The following is a 12,052-nucleotide window of genomic DNA, read 5'->3' on the forward strand; positions in this document are numbered from 1 at the left end:
GACAGACAAAGGCTGTACATCAGTGCCGTGCCTAGCAAAGAGTGGGGGGACCCTGCAAACTGGATGGCATTGATGGGTGGAGAGGTGAGAAATTGACAGGCAATGAGGTCTACATTCTTCTCTTCTGTTACCATGACTGAAGTGTTATGTGCTTTTACACACTGAAAAAGTGTAGGCAGAGGGAATGGGAGGAGGGGAAGAGAAAAGACAAGGTATAGGTGGGAAGTAACAGTTTTCAGTCACAGAACCTGCTACTGTAAGAGTTCAGGGCACAATGCCAGAAATTTTCCTTTGCAAAGTAAAAGTAGCAAAAAGGAAACTTTATTTTTTCCCCACTTTAATTTGCAGGAAAGAATTGGGGCTAAAGGGATAGTGTAGGGGATAAAGTAAATCCTGAAACTCTACACAACTTAGTTGCTTACTAAAAAGTGGTTAAGTGGCAGCTGGAGACTCCCTGGAACTTAGTTCCTTAGAGCCAGTTTGGGCACAGTAGTTTAAGAGATAAAGGAAAAGTCTTATGGTTGAGAAGTACGAATTTTAGGCCAAAAAGTCGATGATTTATTTCTTTCTCACCAGAAATATTTGTGACCAAGCCAGCTAAAAGCACTGTATTTTTTTATTGTCTTAAAAGTTAGAAATGAAAAATGTAAGGTCCGTGGGACATGAAAGACTATGAAACACTGGAGGCTACAGTGTCTGATTTATCCACAAATAAATTGCAACCCAGACAACACTGGCCCGTTCCCACGCCTTTCCAGTTGTACCTTAATCACAGCAGGGGAAGGTTAGAACGCAAACAGAGGGAAAGAATTTAAATGGACTGTCCTCAATTCTAGGCCCTTTTCTGTCTTGTTTTATTCGTTTGCTACTCATATTTTACCCACTTTTAATGGTGTCTGTCCTCAATAAACATCTCTATAATGTCGTTAAAATCCTCTCACTGAGCTCCACAAGATAGTGGACTCATTCTGCTTTTGTAATTGCTGTTTTTTCCCTTCATAGTAGAAAAACTATATTCTCCTATCCCTTTTACAGTTATGCCCTTCAATCTAGTTAAACACAGAAATAGAAACTATAGCTCCTACAAAGACATACTTTATACAAGTGTAATGTGTAGTGTCCAACAAACGTTCTCAAGTAGTTACTTGTGTCAACAAATCAAATCAAATTGAAGTTAGCTATTTAATAGGAACAATTTTATTATGAGAACATAACGAATGCCAAATCTGTTTTCTCTGCATTTCTCCTTCATGCAGGAGCATGCTCAAACAGTTTAAGAAGATAACAAAGTTAGCAAAGTAATAGTTAATTATAATCAAATAAAATAAGATTGTGTTAAGTTTTAGTTATACCTGATGGCTGATTTCTGGGAAATTATAATTGAGATTATTACATATTTTTCAAAAATTGATTTTTAGCTAAGCAAAACCTTTTAAAAGTCAAATACAATTTTTTTAAGCTTTAAACATTAATTTCATTATATAGTTGAATATCTTAAAAAGTCATGCTTTGCAACCTGGATGAAATATACTCAAATATACATGCAAAGTATATTTTTGATGAGTGGTAAAAAGTATCCCTCACCGCCCACCACCCCATAAAAACCCCTCCTACCAGTAGTTATATTTCTTTTCGTATTCTGCAAGTGACATCGTTCTACATTGAACTAAACTTTTTTATAGTGTATCTTTGAGCTCAGCAGAGTTAATGTCAGATTTTTATAGTTTGAATCTAATACAGAAATACCTAACTGTGTCTTTGATTTTACAGTTTATATAACTATTGTGACCATCTGCAGCAGCTGCACTTTTCAAATTATTTGCTGAACCAAATTGAGCACAGTGACAAAAGTAGTCATCTCAGATGTACTATTAAACAGAGAGAGAAAAAGGAGCATTGCCTTGGTACAGTATAGCCATCTGCTGTACAGATGTTATTGTATAGAATGACTTAAGATAAAATAATTGTAGAAAATTTTCATTAAAACCTCAACAATTTGCACTTGTTTATGCGAATCTGCATAACTCCCCAATGAGACAACACACTTGGGGTTTCTTTGGTTCTCACTCACTTTCTCTTTGATCCTTTTTGATGTGCTGACTTTAATAAACACAGTCAAAAACACTGCAAAAAACATCATGGAAAAAACTACAAAGGAACAATTATAGCAGCAGAAACTACTCTAATCCCTAACTTACGCAAGCTATTTTTAGTGAAATATTTTTTTTAACACTCTTTATGTGACAATGTTATATAAACAGGGTAAAACGGTCCTTTCCAGATGAGTTTTAATTTAGGAGCCGAAATAGATTTGTAATGCCAGAGGAATCTTACGTTCTAAGTAATATTTAGAGAAACACAATGGGGAATATGTTGTAGGCATGTTTCCTCACTTCTGAAAGGTACAAAAAATATTTGAGTTCATCTAATGATTGTATTTTTTATCATCTAAACTGTCATAAGCTTATGGTAAGAGTATGGAGAAAGGAAATAATAAAAGCATGAAAGGGGAAAGTTAATCTTCTTCCCAAGACATACAATACACTTAAATCTAGGATGTTTTCGTATTTGTTTATTGGTTTTTGCAACAAAATACGTACAGATTATTTGCTGAAATATTCTCATCATTTGAAACAAAATGAAATGGTTAAATATTTTCAATTAAAAAAAAAAGAAATCCACAAGTTCTTCTTAGCCTTCTGTACTATCCTGTGACCTTAAACTCAGAGAGTTTCAAGGGACTTGATTTTTTCCTAATTCTGCTCCGCAGAGGCGGAGTATAACAGTGACTTACAATAACCTAACTCATACTTCTGCTAGAATACTTATGTTCTCCCATATGTCTTTGGTAAAGTGGCTCTGAAGTTCTGATTTTAGTAGATGCAGTGCTTAGATTTTTTCAGTTGGTATATAATACTGAAAAAAATAACGACGAATCTCATTTAGAGATTCTCTCTTATTTTCTGAAACATTTTAAGGCTGATAGTATTTTTTTTTTGCTGATAGTATTTTTTTTAAATCCATCCCATTCTGATTGTGTTCTTTTTAAAAACAACCCCCTTCCCCTACCTACACACATAACACAATATTTTTTGCCGTTTGAAGTATGTCGTTTTGGAGAAACCATAAGTATGTAGCTATAAATTGTGAACACAGTGTAGCACTTTCCACAGGCAGGGTGGGGAGTGAGCTGCAGACTTTAGCTCCCCTTGTCAGAGTAAATTATGGCTCTATTAGGGCGGCACTCCTTAGATTTTGGCAAACGGGTACACGATTCAGGCTGTGAAATGGCTGTACTTTAGGCTGCCTCACTCTTCTCAGGGACGCTTAGATTAGCAAGCTCCATATAGATAAGGAAAAGGGAAATAGGAGATGAACAAATACAGTGGCACAATGAGTTGGGGGAAGAACCTAAGTGAGGCCATCTTGGTTCACATTTTAGTCAGAATTGGGGGAAAGTTGCAAGGATCCCCTATCCATAGGCACCTATTAGGGGACTTGTCATCGTGGCAGAAAACAATGAGTTGAACTCCTTCTGGTCAAAGAGCTGTCGTTTAAAAAACTTTCACTGCCCCAAGGGGCGCCTGGGTGGCACAGCGGTTGAGCGGTTGAGCGTCTGCCTTCGGCTCAGGGTGTGATCCCGGAATTACGGGATTGAGCCCCACATCAGGCTCCTCCGCTATGAGCCTGCTTCTTCCTCTTCCACTCCCCCTGCTTGTGTTCCCTCTCTCGCTGTCTCTATCTCTGTAGAATAAATAAATAAAATCTTTAAAAAAAAAAAAAAACTTTCACTGCCCCAGCCTCTGTCATCCGGATGCACTTATCTCTGTGTGTAAACAAAAATAGAGAGAAAGCATAGACACATTATTTTTCACGTAGACAAATGCCTCTTCTCGTGTTCACCTAATTCAAGACCAATAAAATGTAAAGAACCTAAAGTTCATTTTCATGTACTGAAAAGTGAAACCCGGTCATTAATTGATACAAAGTGGAGCTCCAGCTTTTCATTCCATAGTTAACTGGATCTCCTGAGGAAACTCTCGTAAGGCGTTGTCATAGCTGTTGGATGCGGCAGAAATGCAAGTAAGCCTAAGGGGAAATAAAACATTAAATTAGATATGACTACCTAAAATAATATGTCGCAATAGCAAGCCATTTACAACACCCCAAAGACTTTCATTACTTTCAGAAAGAAACAGCTTCTCTTTCCAATGCCTGAACAATAGGAAATGAATTCTTTGACAGTTAAAGCCAGAGGACAAACTTCGCTTTCATGCCACCACTGAGGATTGAAGTGGAAGTACAGCTTGTAGACAGCTATACAAATCACTAACAAACCTTAATGAATATTGGGTGTGGGCATCAGGGTCCTGTCATTTTTGACACTATGTCCCAAGTAGCTTAAACCCAACACTCAAGGAAAGGTGGAGACCTCATTGGGTCTGTAACATCTGGGATTTTATTTGTCATTTTGGCATACCCCGCAAGCGCAAAAGAAAGAGTAAAAGGGGATTATCTTGACAATGAAATGAGTTACTGAATCTTGTGATAATGAAAAGCAGAAGAATTCTAATGCCTTTCTATAGTCCCTGAGGTAGAGGTGCGTTTATAGTTTTGCAGAAGTAAAATGTAGGCAGGCAGAACAGATGGCCTAGAGTCCGTGAAACATGACACCCCTCACCTCAGAACTGAGTACCACTATTAATCCTGGTCAGATTCCCTCTTATTACTTTATAACAAGGTTCAAAGTTGCTACTGATGAACTGGCATGTCCCTCTTGTTTTACTCTTAAATTACCTATAGATTATGGATTTTTTTCAACAGTGGTGTTTTTCTGTAGGTAGTTGAGACTACCTGTTTCTGTTGAGACACCCAAAAGGAGTAGAATAGGAAGTTCTAAAAATTAAGCAGGAAATAAGGAGAAAAAAGTAAAATCCTCATTACTTTTTTTCAAAATAATGTTTCATATTATTTCTCCAGTATGGTGGGAAATAAAAACCATATACATATAAGTGTAAGATGCTCTCTTGGGGAGTAATTCTCTTGTCCTCTTCTTAGAAATCACATGCAGTGGAGAAGAAATCCCACCATGCAAACTTTATTCTCCTTGTTGCAATTGTACAACAATATATAATTAGCTGGAATTTTGGATAATAATAGGCAATATTAATACTATTATCTTAGATCTTTTTTCACCCCCTTAGAAAGAGAGGTAACAGATTAAGAATGTTTGATGTTTAAAAAAAAAAAAAAAACCCACTGGGAGATAAATGCTGTTCAGATGCGTTTACACGGTTCCTTACTCTTTCGTTTAGCCAAATTATATTAATACAGTCTTCTACATATTTATTCGGAATACCTAAATTTTTCTGTTTTAAAAGTTTTGTGCATTTTTTAAATGTCTGTTATGCTATTATTGTTCTTCACATATCTTTTTTGTTTTAGGGCTGTGGGGTTACTATAGCTGTTTTGGATTCCAATGGGAAGCCTTTAAAATACATAGGATAGTTACTTTAGAAATAAAGAAGATAACCGCTGGGTTGAATTTCTATGTGTTAAAAATCATCTAATAAGTGACCAACTTTGTATGGCGAGCACTGTCATGTGAACATGATGTACCTGCCCAGCCTTTCGTAGAGGGAGATGAGCTCATCTCAGAGAGATAACCATCTCTGACTTTTTCTTCTGATTCATCATCGACCTGAACTCCATTTGAACCTTGTTAGACAAAAAACAAGCAGAATTCCTGGCCCAAACTATAAAATATAATTAAGCCCTTTTGAAATGATGTGTAAAAGAACATTGCTGAACCCCCACTTATAACCACTACCACCACCACAACCAATAAAGTTAAATCAAGCACTGCCTGTAATGGATTAAAATAATAAATGTTCCTGGATTTCAGTGTTTGAAGTACTTGAAGAAAACAGGCTCCCAGCAGCCCGGGTAGCTGAATGCAGGAGAGACATTTATTAATGACGAGTTCAAGGATTTGGCCTGTTTAAGATCATTACTTTCTGTTTACCGTGTGTTACACATCTTTTATATTTTTACACAGCCCACATGTGTCCACATGCAATAATGAAAGCTTTTTTCCAACAAAAGAATTGTTAATTGTGTAAATATGGTTCTCTTGGGGAATGTGAAGTCTTCATAGGACTCTGCTCCCTTCTAATGAGAAATCCAGTACAATTATACTCTTCCAAGTATATCCACCTTCAATCTTGTCTCTAGCTACATTGGTCTCTTTCTTCCTATTGTTTTTAGTTACCAAATTCTAAACTTAATCTAGACTACTAGAAAACCGTTGGCCTTACGTTAGGTATTTTAGAATTGTGTCCCGTTGCAGTGGACTTTGTGTTTCTTAAGTACTTTGAAGAAAAATGCTTTTTATTTCTTCTCCTAGTTTTAACAAAGGTATGATAAAGAATGATTTCTCTCATTTTAGATACATTTGGGAAGAGGGAAGGGCAACAGATAAAAATTTCATATATATATATATTTAAAACAATGTTCCATGGACAGGGGAAAAAAAGGGCCTTTGAGACAACAAAAATGCTGTCAGTTGACATAAAGATATCTCACTTCAAAGTGCTGTTAGAGGGGCGCCTGGGTGGCACAGCGGTTAAGCGTCTGCCTTCGGCTCAGGGTGTGATCCCAGCGTTATGGGATCGAGCCCCACATCAGGCTCCTCCGCTATGAGCCTGCTTCTTCCTCTCCCACTCCCCCTGCTTGTGTTCCCTCTCTTGCTGGCTGTCTCTATCTCTGTCAAATAAATAAATAAAATCTTTAAAAAAATAAAACAAAGTGCTGTTAGAGAAGAAACTTCCCAGTCCTAGTAATTAAGTATTGGAGCTCTCAGTAGTTTCTTCTCTGCATCTTAATGGTAACACCTTATAGATTAGTATTAGGTGAAATGGACAAGAATTGTTTCAGCCCTCCACGCTGGGACTGTGGAAAAAGAGAAGATTAGGAGTAAATCTCTCTCCCCGGCTCTACCGGATTTGTGACAGCATTTAGTTTTGCCTGTGGTCACAGCAAATTGCCCTCTCATCCACATAAGCCATGAGTAGGCTATTTACTAGGAAAGTTTCTGGCAAAGCAACTTCGTCAGTGATGAGTGACTGAGGACACATCTTAGATGTTCTTTTACTCTCTGGCTGGGGCTCTGGAGCTGTAGGCTATGTTGGCATAACATACTGAGGCCATGCAAGACAGCTGGGGACAGGAAAAAGCATTTATTCACAACCCTGTTGCCAGTTGGAAAAATGAAATTACTAAGAGCTAACTAATAGCAGTAATTTTTATGGAGCAACCTGGTGCTGGAAGGAGACAGACAGAATCTGAATCCTAGCCCTGCTACTTACTGGCAGTTGATGGTGGTAAAAGTTACAACACAGCTCATTTCCAAAATGAAGGCAAAAATACTTAATTCAAAGGCCTGTTGAAAGGATTAGGTGAGATAATGTATTGAGAGTACCCTACACATTCCTTGGCACAAATTTATTAAATTCCTCAATAAATATTGGGTTTTTTTGTATCTTCCTCCCCTTCCCTCTCCCAGCACCACATGAATGCTGCAGTCATAGATCATTAAATTTTTGAGTTGAAAGTTATCTTAAAGATCATCCTTTTCTTTATCAAGAACCCTTTTTTATTTTTTCTCTCATAGAGCTCACGATCCAACACATTGCATTTAGGATGAGATAGCTAACATAACTACACCAACTCGATATGATTGTAACCAAAAAGAAAAGCTTACTGCACTTCTGAGCCTGTTTCAGATAGATTCATGATTTTCAGGCTCTTTGAAATACTGAAAAAATCTCATGAACCACCATTACTATGTGGAACTCCCTCAGGGTCAAAGAACCCTGGGTTGAGGCCCACTGAACTAGTCCTAACTCCCCCCTTGAGCTAAGGGTGAAAGATTGATTTGCCCAGGGATATTCTGAGATGGAGTGAGGACCGTAAAACGTCTCCTGGCTTTTGATTGGTCTATTATACCAGTCTTAAAACACTTGGATTATGCAGATCAAGACCAATTTCTAAGCTGTTGTAATAAATTATTAAGCAAGTCATTTTGCTTTCAACACTGTTTAAGTTTATACCAATTCTTCCATCCATGTAACTTACTTTAAAAAAAATTGATTCACAGCAGTTTCCTCATGTAATTAAATTAACCAGCTACTGTATTCCTCTAAGAAACGTTTGAAGGGTGTATTTACTGTTGTTCTTTCCTCTGTAAGAAGGTTGCCATATACTTTCCAGTATGCACAGTCAGCTCTGCCAGTCTGCTTTAAAAAAAAAAAAAAATAGCCACATGTTCCAATCAAGTTTTATTTTTCTAATAAACTGACATAACTGTGAAAACAGTGAGCATGGTGGCAGGTTGGAGAGGAAGAGAGACGCAAAGCTTATCCTCCATTACTCTTTGGTATTTTTAGTTTAGTTTTTCTAGAATCTGAGAGTTCTAAAACACTTATCAAAAAATACCTCTCCCAGACAAAGGCCAGCTCGTAGACATTTTCATCTTTGATGAGTAATTCCTCCTTTATTTATGTGAAAGAAAAAAAAAGTCCTATTCCCGTTACTTGTCATTTTATTATGGCCAAAAGAAGACTTTTGGGCTAGAGCGGTAGAGTGGGGGGTGGGGGGTAGAAGGGAGCTTTTATTCACCAGGGAGAACTGGGTGAGAGTACATGAGGACTGGAAACCCCACCCATGACAAATCATCAGATGGGATGGGATACATGTTAGCAAGGAGACCACCCGGTTAGGCTCTCATTTTGACGGCTAAACTTTGTAGTAAATTTGTTCAAGAGCACCAGCATCCCTTTCAACATAAACGTAGTTGTCTGACAGCTTTGTTATGCTCTGTTCCACATATTAATCCTATGCTATATTTTAGTTTACTATATTAATAGGTACAAATATATAGGCAGATTATGAAATACGTAATTAAATACAATCTAATCAACTTACATACTCTGATGGGTGGGCAAGGTTGGTTTGTTTTTTTCATGTTAAAATACCCAAATGCCATTTTTATGTACTTTAACATAATCAGTTGAAGGAGGTAGAAATGAGAAGAGTTCCAATTGTCTCTTTATGAACTGTACTTAGAAAAATTGTTTCAGGTCATCTGGTTATTATGGCCATCTCTTTATGGATCATCTCTTCATCAATCTTTATAAAAATTTTTTCTTCCTCACTTTTTGAGGCACCCTGATGCTTCACTGTTATGCAAATTGACCTATAGATGTATCTAACCCATGCTTGCTGATTTTCTAGTAGCCTTAGATTGTTTCCAGCTGTATAACAAAATACCTGGATGTGTTTGGCTAGCACATGTCATCACCGAGGACTCTTTCCTGTGACATACGGAAGCCCTGCTTCAGATCGCATTTTGCACAGTCAGCATGCAGAGAATTAGGAGCCTTAGCAAGTGTCTAGTAGAGACTGACGATGCAGAGCTGGCAGCATTTCGTAAACATTCTCCAAAACAAGTGGTTCGCATTTATCAGTCTTCCGAAAGAGTATTTTAAAGGTCATGAAACTACTTGTTCCTTGAACTAAATTTTTACACTCAATGAAAAGTATGTCAGTATGCACACCAAGCAAGGTTATTTCTGTTTATCATACCAGTTGTTTCTGAAATTACTTCTCCATGTTGTTACACCTCATTTAGTTTAATTAAATATCTGCCATTAGTTTGCTAGGGCTGAAATTAAAAATATAAACACAGATTTTTGAAAGAGGCCAATGGAAAAATCAGGCAGAAAAGCATTCTGGTGAATGGAAGGAAGTAGATGAGGTTATATACTCGGTCAGAATGACCAGATCACACAATTGCTAAACACAATATGGGGTCCTGGATTGGATCCTGGAACAGGAAGAGGACATGAGGGGAGTAATGTGAAATTCAAATAAGGTCTTTAAATTGGTTAGTAGTACTGAGGTTAATTTACTGGCTTTTGAGAATCATACTATAGCTTACGTAAGTTGTTCACTTTAAGGGAAGCTGAGTGAAGGATATCGACTTTGCTCTAAAAGCCTAATATTACTTCAGAGTTAAAAGATTTAAAAAATGACCTGATAAGTGTTTGAGTAACTGTAATAATATTCATGCTTTAAAAGTGTTAAGTGACCATTTAAAATCTTACACTTCCACAGCATATTTCTTTAATTCTTTTTTCTTCTCTCCATATTATTTTTGGAAATCTAGGGGGAAAATGAACAGTTCAGAAAATGTAAAGGATATCACATCAGACACCTATATATTCGCCAGCGAGAACAAATGTAAACACATTGTCATATTTGCAGTATGCACACACACACACGCACATACACACCGAGATAAAATGTCACAAAATCATTTGGCCTTTTCCAGCGCTACGAAGATAGCTCTTTATAGTTTTTATGTGTAGTCATTGTATCCCACCGTGCATTAGTAGTCCATGAGGAAGGAGAGTAACACGTTCCTTAATGCACTATCTGTTGCCATTTATACCCGATTTGAAATGTGTAAGTATCCAGTTTACATGAACTCTGAATATTCTCCGGGGCCCTGGGTGTATGTGTGTGGTGATACATAAAACAAGATTCATTTCATCCCAAGGAAGGTATTTAGCATGTTTCCTGATGAAAAAACAAAAAGGAGGGGATGATGTCCCATACGCTAGCTTCTCACAGAGTGAAAGAAAGGGAAAGGGAAATTAATAACCCTGTCGTGGGTCCCAGGGATTATTTTCATACTTTGTGGTAAAAGTGTGAAGTTTGGTTTACCATTTATAAATGACCCTTTGTGAAATTCATCACCACTCTTTATTATTAAGTGATCATCATAATCTCTTATTACTGGTCTTTTTTTTAAAAAAGATTTTTATTTATTTATTTGACAGAGATAGAGACAGCCAGCGAGAGAGGGAACAGAAGCAGGGGGAGTGGGAGAGGAAGAAGCAGGCTCCTAGCAGAGGAGCCTGATGTGGGGCTCGATCCCATAACGCCGGCATCACGCCCTGAGCCGAAGGCAGACGCTTAACCGCTGTGCCACCCAGGCGCCCCTTATTACTGGTCTTTTATGCCAAGATTAAAACCACTTGAACTAACATGTTTTTCTATTATTTTGTTGTAGCTGTTTTAAAAACAGAGCAGGAAATGTTCAAAAGGAAACAGAGACTCTATTTTAAACTTAAAAGCTGGTACTTGTGGGTGACCCTTTCTGCGGTAGCGCCGATAACCAGAACTCCTCACTGAGGAGCAAAGCCACAGCCACCTGGTGTGTGTAGGCAGTGTGGTGGGCCAATGGGCACGTGGGGATGGGTTAAATCAGTTGTGTAAGCCTCAGAAGTGAACCACACCTCATTTCCTTGTAGGTATATGGCACAGAAGAACAGAGAAGGGGGCAGAAGGGACCAAGCAGGGCACATTTATGTCTCTGCCTTTGGGCAGTGCCTGTTCTATGTCCTCACTGCCAACATAAGCATCTTCAATTCTCAATGCCACCTATGTGTTTAAACAAGTCCATGATCGGTGCTGGTGCACCTGAGATAGAGGCAAGAACAAACTGTAAAAGGATTACAAAGGTGTAAGAAGAGAGTGAGAAGTAGACTATTGGGGAAAAGAAAAGAAAAAAATGAAGAGCGACTTACATATAGGTACACAAATACTTGATTAAAATGAAAGGTCTAACAGCACAAAGGAGAATACAAAGCAAAAAAAATAGATTTGTTTGATAGTAGGGAAGTGTCCATGTTTTTTAAAAGTTCACTTGCTTAACAGAGTCAATATTACAAACTGTGTTGGGTTTTTTTCCCCCTCTGGTACTTCCTGAGACCTCGGAACTTGAGGCTGATAAATTGCCAAGGAAAAATCTGATGTGAGAGAAAATTGCAAATTATTTACTTTCCTTTCGTATACCCGATATATAGTAGATAACCGGTAAACGTTGGTTGAATAATGAATGCATATACGCATAAATATCAAGGTGGAGGTGATTTCAGATATCCAGAGGCCTTACTGGTAGATAGAGGCGTGGGAGTAGCACTTG

General features: G+C 37.8%; 1 protein-coding gene across 1 annotated transcript in view; it reads left to right on the forward strand.

Annotated features, from left to right (window-relative positions):
* VPS13B (vacuolar protein sorting 13 homolog B) overlaps positions 1–12,052 on the forward strand; it is a 759,954-nt gene that overhangs the window by 595,444 nt on the left and 152,458 nt on the right. The gene's annotated exons all lie outside the window — the stretch shown is intronic.

The sequence above is a fragment of the Ursus maritimus genome, unplaced genomic scaffold (genome assembly GCF_017311325.1).
Source record: "Ursus maritimus isolate PB19 unplaced genomic scaffold, ASM1731132v1 scaffold_9, whole genome shotgun sequence".
In the NCBI taxonomy this organism is placed as follows: Eukaryota; Metazoa; Chordata; class Mammalia; order Carnivora; family Ursidae; genus Ursus; species Ursus maritimus.